The sequence below is a fragment of the Medicago sativa genome, chromosome 3, assembly GCF_051527215.1.
Source record: "Medicago sativa cultivar Bolivia chromosome 3, Bolivia_mono, whole genome shotgun sequence".
NCBI lineage: Eukaryota > Viridiplantae > Streptophyta > Magnoliopsida > Fabales > Fabaceae > Medicago > Medicago sativa.
In genome coordinates, this window is record NC_140751.1 from 7,510,029 (window position 1) to 7,519,985 (window position 9,957).

General features: G+C 31.5%; 1 long non-coding RNA gene across 1 annotated transcript; it reads left to right on the forward strand.

Moving 5' to 3' along the window:
* Nucleotides 1-313: 313 nt before the first annotated feature.
* On the forward strand, nt 314-3,401 carry LOC146935348 (uncharacterized). The gene is made up of 2 exons (XR_015030199.1): nt 314-2,335; nt 3,040-3,401. It is a non-coding gene; the product is annotated as an uncharacterized LOC146935348 (long non-coding RNA).
* The last annotated feature ends 6,556 nt before the right edge of the window (nt 3,402-9,957 follow it).

Genomic DNA, 9,957 nt, shown 5'->3' on the forward strand with positions numbered 1-9,957 from the left:
TTTTCAGTCTCTTCCACAAACATAAATTTTATCGCGCTTAATTTTTAAAACAAACTCCGTTTTGTACGAAATTTTTTGTATAGACTCATAAAATTATTTATGATAGATTTATGCAATAAAAATATTTTTCCATCGAAAATTTTCTCTCATAAGAACCAAATGTAACTAGTATAGTCTAACGACGATTTGCCTTGCTGAGAATGAAAATATCTTCTCCCTCTTATCCTCTTTTTCCCACACGGTTACACCACACACATGTACATACTCTAATATTTTTACTTATTTATATGCATGTATGTATGCAACCACAAGTAGCTCATTCACAATTCACTTCAACTTCTCTCTTCTCTCTTCTTTCATTCTTTCACGTGTCTCTCTCTTTCTCTATTCTTCATCCTTCTCTCTAGTTGTTCTCTTCTTTCTTCATTGTTCTATCTTCTATCTTCTCTCCTTTCCTTATCTCTTCTTCTTCCTAAAAAACAATAAACTATCATCTCTCTAATTAGTTCTTCATTCTTATCCCTTCTTAGTCATTCTCACTTCCCTTACTATGTTTAATTTTATGACCCTTCTATACTTTCAATAAATTATTAGAAAACCTTCATCCATGACCATACATATATGTTTAATCCTCACAAGTATGATATCCTATTAAATAAAAATATTAACAATAACTTAGAGTTGGTGATTGAACAAAGAATAAATGAAACCTTATTTTGGCTTTAGATCCATAGCGTTTTTGGAGAAATTTTTTTTAAGAGGAAAGCTTGATCTTTCTCTTGTGATTACAGTGATATTAGATAAGGTAACAAAACACAAACTCTTCTCCCTTTTCCTCTCTTGACCGAACCAATAATAAGTTTTGGGTGTGTTGGGATTAAAATTTTCTCAATCATAAATTATTGGACTTTGATTTAATATACTCATGAGTTTTGTTATGAACCTTGGAAAAGAAACTTATTTTTTTTGTGTGAAAATATGTTTCGTAATATAATGAAATTTTTACTATTTTTGGTAATTTTAAGGAAATAAAATAAAATAAAAAACATGTATGTTGCTGTTTAAGATGGGTGGCTCGATTTGAAATAACAGAGATAGTATATGTACATTCTTATTGTCCTCTAAGAAGAAGAGTCTTAGTTTATTTTTGTAGAGCTTTTAGACCAAGTCTTTGGTTTTCACTAAGACAAAATTATAGTCATAAAACATGAATAACCTTTTGATCTATTCTAGATAAGTATAAATAAATTATGTGGTGTCAAAGAGACTTTTGATTTGGAGACTACAATTGTAATATTAGGAAGTATGATTAAACTTTTACTTCTTTTTATCTAAAATCAAAGATTTAGTTATTAACCCAATTAGATACTAAAAATACTATTTTTCGAAATAAAGAGTGCGGAGTATATAAACATGTATGGGATGTATGTTCTTTCTCTCTCAAACTAAACAAACTTTTTAGAAAAATTGTTGTACCATATTCCTTTAATCCTTTAGGAAAAAAAAATGGCTAATCATGACTAATTATTATATTTTCTACGTCTGGTAAATTTAAGGAGAACTTAAAATTATACCTTTGTTACTACTTTTAGTCTAAAACCAATGAGTTAGTTAGTAACTAAATAGAATAGTTATTAGACACTAAATATACTATTGTTTTTATTCTTTTGAATGAAAAGTCTAAAGAAAAAATTAGATATATGCGCTGAACTTTTCTCAACGCAATATTTGTAGAAAAAATTATTGTACCATGTCTTTTTAATCCTTTAAAAAAAAATGATTATGATCTCAATTGCTTTAAAAATAATATAAAATAATGTTCATGTTGTTGTTGTTAAATTTAGACATCGCGCGTAAAGTATTAACCGACATAAATAAGTTTGAGAAACGATATAAATGAGACTTTATTGAGACAAAATGTTAAGACAGCCTTAACATAGTTAGAAATTTATCGTAATCAAAATTATTTTGAAGTGTTATGTTATTTTAGAAAAGAAACACTTCTATTGTGTTAACTTTTAAACAAATAAAATAAATAATAATAGTAACAATAGATCCTGACCATAATCTTAATCTTTAAAGCTATGGTATCTTGGGTAGAAAATTGTCGAGTTGTATTTTCTTGCTCTATCTCATGTCTGATCATCTCTCTCTTTTTGCTTCGGTTTCTTTTCCCTTCTCCTAAGTGTCTTTGTCGTGAACTTTGAAAGAAGTGAGAGTTGAGTGAGAGTAAAGTGAGATTGTGAGAGTTAGGGAAATGAGTAAGATAATAAATTAAAAGCATTTACTTGAGGGTTTTGACGTTTAAGAAAAATATAAGGAAAAGCTAGTCGAGGTAAGGGCACCTATCCATTTTTAGATATATTTATATATGATAAATTGTTATGTATAATTGCTCTGTATTTTCATGCTTGTTTGATGATGCTTAAATTCCAAGGTGAATAAATGAATATATATATATATATATATATATATATATATATATATATATATATATATATATGTTTGTGTGTGTGTGTGTGTATATGCAATCATTTATGAATGAGATTAATGATTTACATATGCTTATGCTAAAATTAAGATATTGCATATTATTAGAAATGCTTAGCATATAAGGGGAATCGTATGCTCATGCATTTCATAGTAAACGTGACCACCAGAGAGGAGTCACGAGGTGCACACCGGAGAGGTGGCACGGGGTGCGTTTTAATACCACCTTATCCCGTAGTGGATCATTGAGTCTGATAGATGAGTAGATACTCATCTCCTTATGTGGAGTTGCCACAACCCTCTGCGAAGGTGTATTAATTCCGGAATCATTTGCATGTGATGCCCTGTGATAGGCTTCACACTCATGTAGAGTCTGCATTTTTAGGCTAAATGTGCATTGTTATGGTTTATATGTTGCTAGTTTCTGTACGTGAGTTAGATTGAGATCTCCAATCCACGTATAATGTTTGCTCTGTCTATGCTTCCTGTATATTTGTTATTTTCGGATTGGTGACCCTTTCAGTGGATATGTGGGCTATACGCCATTAGATTGTGAAGATTTCGAAGAAAGCCAAGATACGACGGCGGAAGATGGCGATTCCTTCTTCCGGGATGAGAGGACTATTTCGTTTAAGGGATTTGACCCAACCGCATGATAGTTCACGTACGCGAGGAACGTACTCGAGACCACTTGCATAGTTAGTAGGAAAAATCATTTAGGGTGAGGTCATTCGTAGGTCCAGTTCCCAACTTTATATTTTTCATAGTTAAGGATCAGCTTAGGGTTCTTTTTATTTTAGTGAATACTTTTGATAGAAAATTCTCCCTCTGCGCAGGGATGTAATTGTGTCTTGTAAATTATTCCGTTGCCAAACAAAGCTCTATATAACTCTCCCGTTCATTTTGAAAAAGGACCTTTATTTTATTTTGTGCTTAAAAGTTTATAACTTGTGATTAAAAACGAATTAACACGTTATTCTTTCGTTCCTAATAAAAAAAAGCCACAATTTTTGGTGTTGAAAAACGGGGCGTTACACACACCGTACTGGGAGAGGTCTACTCTGATACCATTTGTAACATCACATAATGCTCTTAGGATTGCCGACTGACCCCACAAATCAACACGAGTCTTTTCAGCGTGTTTTGTCCTCACTCGCACGCTTATCGGGAAACTTCCCGGTAGGTCACCCATCCAAAGACTACTCCAAGTCAAGCACACTTAACTGTGTACGTACCAAAAACAAGATGTATCTTCTTTTTGGTAGCTCATTCCATAAGAACTCCACAGTTAAGCGTGCTTGACTTGGAGTAGTCTTTGGATGGGTGACCTACTGGGAAGTTTCACGGTAAGCGTGCGAGTGAGGACAAAACACGCTGAAGACTCGTGTTGATTTGTGGGGTCAGTTGGCAATCCTAAAAGCATTCTGGGATGTTACATTCTGTCTTTTCGCTAGTGTTAGATAAGGTAAAATCATATTCTTTGTGGTGGTTGAAAGATAGTAATGTTGTCTTTAGTTTTGGCACTCATAATTGGTGGTCGAGTCCGCTTTTATGTATGGGCATCTACTAACTTTTTTGTAATCTTGACATGATTGTGTTCTTTCCGTGATTGTTTTGGCATACCTTGTGCTGCAGCAATTACATTGTCAGTGTTAATATATAATTCATTTTTGCTTGTTAAAAAAAAAACTTATCAATTTGGTCATATTATTTAAAAAAGGGTATTGATAAATTAAAAGGTTAAATATGTTTTTTTGTGGGGCCAAACGTCTAAGAAAAATTTAATGGTGTCTAGTAGATATATTTATAGGGGCCAAAAATATATTTAACTCTAAATTAAAAAAGAGAGAGAATCTTTGTTAAAGAACTATTATGTGTTTATTTTTTGTGAACTCATGTATTGGTGTATTTATCATTATTATAAACGAAAATTAGAAAATGTTTAATTGGATGTGATGCAAATAGCATTAATTAATAAATATAGTTGAAAAATAAGAAATTAATTTTGTATTAAAACTGTCAATTATTTTGCGATAAATTTTTGTTGCCATTGGACAATGGAATTAAATTAGATGGATGTATTAACTTTTTAGGTTTTTCAAACCAGTTGCATGAGTGCAAATCCTCTCCATCTCTTCTCTATAAACAAATATCTTGCATCAAATAAAGAGTACATGAATCATTTTATACCTGAACCAGTTGCATTTAATGTTTGTTTATCATCCAATCAAAATAGACTATTACTCGTCTATTTTTCAAAAACCAATCAAAAAAATAGATCATGAATCATTTGTTTTTAAGGATCCACTCAAAATAAATCATGACTCATTTGTTAATCAATATATGATTTTTTTTTTCTATTTAAGATGTATATTTCTCATTGTTGTTTTGCACATCTTCCCTAAGCTTTATTCTAATTATATTATTCGAATATTTATGCTTATGTCAAATGTAAAATAGGTGGTTGAAAAAAGTATTTGTCATCTCCAAATATTTTTTTCCCTTTGATGTAATAAAAGTTATTGAAGAAAATGACCTCCTCAAATTTTTCATGTGAAAACCCATTTATGTATTGAAAAAATTATCAATGGTAGAATATTCATTATGAATTTTGATCATTTCAAATTGAAATTTATATGTCATATTATGATAAATATGCATCTCTTCTAATATAGGAATCAAGTTTTTATGCCTTCCATGTTTCAAGAACAAATTTCCTTCATGATATTCATGGTTTAATATTTGTGGTTAATCCTAATATATGAACATCTCTTTTATAGGATTCATGGTCCAATATTCAAGTTAAACTTAATTTTGGAGTTGTTTCATTGTTTTTTGTCCTTTTTTTATTCTAAAGTGTATGTTGGTGGCAATTCACATTGGATTTTTGATTAAGTACAAAATACATGTCCAAATAATTCACTATCAGTTAATACAATATACATTATATGGGTGAATTTTTTCCTTAGTACATGTTTAATTTAGTCCTTTTTTTTTAAAGTAGAAAGACTACAAGAAAGAGGAGGGACATGAAACCAAACCCTCAAAAAAAGAGCTAAGAAAATCTAAAGTTGGGAAAACCCCTTTTGTTCTTAGTAAATTATTCATATTGATCTGAGAAGGAACATCAGTCTACCAAAAGTGAGAAGATAATGCAAGACCAATATTAGCCAATTGGTCTGCACAATGACTACCTTCCCTGTAAATGTGAGAAACATGAAACAATTATCCCATCTAAGCCTTAATCTCCAAGAAACTATCTTAGGTGACTTAAAGGCTAAGGAAACTAACATAGAGTCAGTTTCCGACCAAAGATTATGTCAGTTCTTCGTATGGTGTGTTAAACCAAGTTACTCCTTTGTTTGTTTATCAGTGCTTGTTCATGTAGAAGCACTACTCGTCATTCGCAAATTAAAAATGTACTTAACCTGTTTGATAAATTGCTCACGAAGAAAGAGCTTTGTTTTTCCCTTTTAATAAGGAGTATTGGTTTTCCCTTTCAATAAGGAGTAATATTTCCCCTTTCAATAAGGAGTTTTTGTGGCTATCAGAGACAATGAGTTGCATATCTTGGAATTGTCGTGGTCTTGGAAATCCACGCACGATTTGCGTGTTCAAGAAGCTTTTACGAGATAAAAATCCCACTTGTGTATTTATCTCAGAAACTAAGAAAAAATATTTTGAGATGAATAAATTTTGAAATATACAAGGTTTATCTGGGGTTGTTGCTGTTAATTGTGCTGGAAAAGGTAAAAGACGTGATGGCGGTCTTGCAATGTTTTGGAAGGAAGAGGTTGAAGTGGAGGTATTATCCCTTTCCTCTAATCATATTTATGTCTTAATTATTGCTTTTGAGGATGGAGATGAGAAATAGAGGCATACCGGGGTATATGATTTTCCGAAATCTCAAATGAAGTATATAACAAGTGAGTTAATTAATCAATTAACATTTGGTGGAAATCACTGATAAGTACCTTCTAATGGGTGATTTCAATCCAATTATTTCACATGATGAAAAGGAGGGTGGGAATTTTAACAATTCTCAAACGATTTTGATGTTTAGAGACACCCTTCAAATCACAATCTATCAGTGTTGAGTTTTGAGGGTGACAAATTTACGTGGCATAATAAAAGAAATGGTGCTTCTAATATGAAGTCTTGCCTTGATAGGATGGTAGCTACAGCAGCCTGGTAATTGTTTTATCCTTCGACCTCAGTGGTGCGCTTAACAAGGTATTGCTTCATACCATTTTCCTTTTTGGTTGTGACTTGCCTCTAGGAAGCCAAAGAAAAAAATAAAAATTTCTTAGACTATAACAATTTGAAGAATGTTGGTTGCGTGATACTGGAATTTTGGAAGCATTTAAGGGTGCTTGGGAGATGGCAGTGGGTTCTATGTCTTATAAAATCAAACATTGTGTGAATGATCTTTTTAAATGGAGTAAGGACCATTTTGGCGATGTTACCAATCAGGTAAAAATTACTCAGGAGAAGTTGGATAATCTTAATAAACAATCTCACCAAGAGGGAGTAATGTCTGAAATTAGACAAGTGGAGGCTAGATTGAATAATTTGCTAGAAGGTGAGGAAATTTGGTGGGCATAGAGGTCTCGTGCTTTGTGGTTAAAACATGGAGATAAAAATAAAAATTCAATTCATGAAAAATCTTCTCAAAGAAAATCAAGAAATTGGGTGGATACTATTTGGGATGACCATGGGGAGAAATTTGATTATGGAAAAAAAATTGCTAGAGTTTTTAATAATTTCCTTCAGGATATTTTTTCCACCAATGACCCTGAAAGAATTTTTGAAGCTGTGAAAGTGGTGAAAGATAGACCTTTAGATTCTGTGTGTAACATATTGGAAGGAGAGTTCACAGATAATGAGGTTTTCATAGCCATAAAAAATTTAAAGCCTCATGTTGCCCTAGGTCCTGACGGAATGCCATCTTTATTTTATCAACGGTTTTGGATTATAGTTGGTAAGGATATGACTTCTTTTGCTTTGGACATTCACAACCATGGTAGAAGTCCTAGAAACGTTAACCATACTTATATTTGTCTCATTCCAAAAAAGAAAAAGCTCAATGTGATAGGTGATTTTCGACCTATTTCTCTTTGTAATGTCGTTTTTAAAAAAATAAAAAAACAATTGTAAATAGGTTGAAATTGATTCTTCTTGCAAATAGTTCACTGATAATGCCTTACTAGCTTTTGAATCTTTTCACTACATAAGGACAAAAAAAATAACAGAAGGGGTAAGTGGCATTAAAGTTGGATATGTCAAAGGCATATGATTGTATCGAGTGGAATCTTTTGATTAAGGTGCTTCGGCCTATGGGTTTTTCACACAAATAGCAGAGCTTAATTTTTAATTGTATTTCCATAGTATCTTTCTCTGTGTTGCTGAATGGAAGTCGTTGTCAGAAGTTTTGTCCTCAACGCGGTCTCTGTCAAGGGGACCTTTATTCTCCTAACCTATTTATCTTATGTACTAAAGTTTTTTCTGGGCTTCTGAATAAGGCGCAAGAAGAAAAAAGTTTTAATGGAATTAAAATTGCTAGAGGGGCTCAATAAATTAATCATTTATTTTTTTGCAGATGATAGTCTCATTTTTTGTAATGATTCTTTTCAAGATGCTGAAACCATTCTGGGAGTGCTTAATTCTTATCAATCTACTTCTTGTCAAGTAATCAATTTGGATAAATCAGAAATATCTTTCAGCCGAAATGTACCTGATGATCGTAAAATTTTGTTCCAAGGTTGAATGCAAATTAAGGAATAGTTGAGTGTCACTCGAAGTATCTGAGCTTGCCAACTTTTGTTGGTAGGTCTAAGCAACAAGTCTTCAATTTTGTCAAAGATAGGGTGTGGAAGAAGTTGAAAGGTTGGAAAGAAAAATTTATGTCAGCTGTCGGGAGAGTAGTTTTAATAAAATCTGTGGTTCAAGCAATTCCTACATATGTGATGAGTTGTTTTCGACTTCCGATGGGGTTATGTGAGTATATTGAAAGCATGATTAGAAAATTTTGGTGGGGGAGCAAGCAAGGCGAGCGTAAAATTCATTGGATTAAATGGGAGATATTATGTAAAGAAAAAAAGAAAGGTAGAATGGGATTCATAACATTGGTGACATTTAGGGTACACAAATTGTTAAATTTGTGTACCCATGCACAAACACTCTTTTGACCTTTGATTTATCATTTAAAAATTGAATGGTTAGGATGTAATGATAGAAACCTCATTTCACGTGTAGTTATACTTTGACAATGTAGTCTGCAAAAGCTATTTACTCTGAAGTGATTTTTAATTAAAAAAAAGTATTTTTGGGATGCATTTATGTTTTAATAAAACATTTTTTTGTTGATGTGTTTACGCCAACTTTTGTCTATTTTTTTATTAACAGAATTAAATCCATTTTTTTTATTCTCGGTGTATAGTTTATAGAGCTTATATTCTACTGTTTGTGAGTGAAAAAAAAATCTAGTTTTTATGATTTCTTTTATCTCAACGAATAAACCTACAATTTTGAATATTTAACATTTTATGGGACTTCTATTTCACTTTTTCCCTATTTATATGCATTGGCAAACTATATTTAACATTTTATGGGACTTCTATTTCACTTTTTCCCAATTTTGAATGTTTTAACATGTCTAATATGTATTTGTAGAGTTTGTCAAAAAAAAAAATGTATTTGTAGAGATATTTTAATAATTAATCTAAAAAGTTGATATCATAAAGTGATTTGATTAGATTAGATGCACATGCACATATAAAAAGGTTTACAAAATTACACAGTATATGCATACAAATTAGATCCAAATAAAAAAAAATTATTTATTAATTGATTTGTTTTTTTTATATAGAAAACTATTACTAAACGATTAAAAATGCATAAATGACACATAAAAACGTACAGAGGAACAGAAATAATATGGAAAAAATTATTCCCCTCAATAAAAAGAATAGGGAGAAAATTTGTGTTTAAAATTATATGTTACAAAGAAAAGGGAGTAGATTCACGCTGTTAAAAAAATAGGCCACATTAGACGGTGAAAAAATATCTCTCCTTTGTTCAATTCTTTTTTTATACATTCCCTTATTCCAATTTTGTACATGTAGACTATCACTAGATCTATACCATTCAATTTTAAAATAATAAATCCAAGGCTAAAAGTGTGTTTGTGTATGGGTACACAAATTTAACAATTTGTGCACCCTAAAAGTCACCCATAACATTTCATAATATTAACCTTGCAATGTTGTCTAAACAAGGTTGGCGAGACTATGGCACAATCACATCACCACCTTTCAAGATGTACAAGTGGATTTGGTAATATATCTCTCTTTCGTTTTTTGTAAATACTAGTGTGGATAGATAGCTTGCTGAGACTAATTCACAAAACAAAACAAAACAGGCAGATGTCATTAACATTTCCTAATTGCATAAAGTTCTTTGCACAAG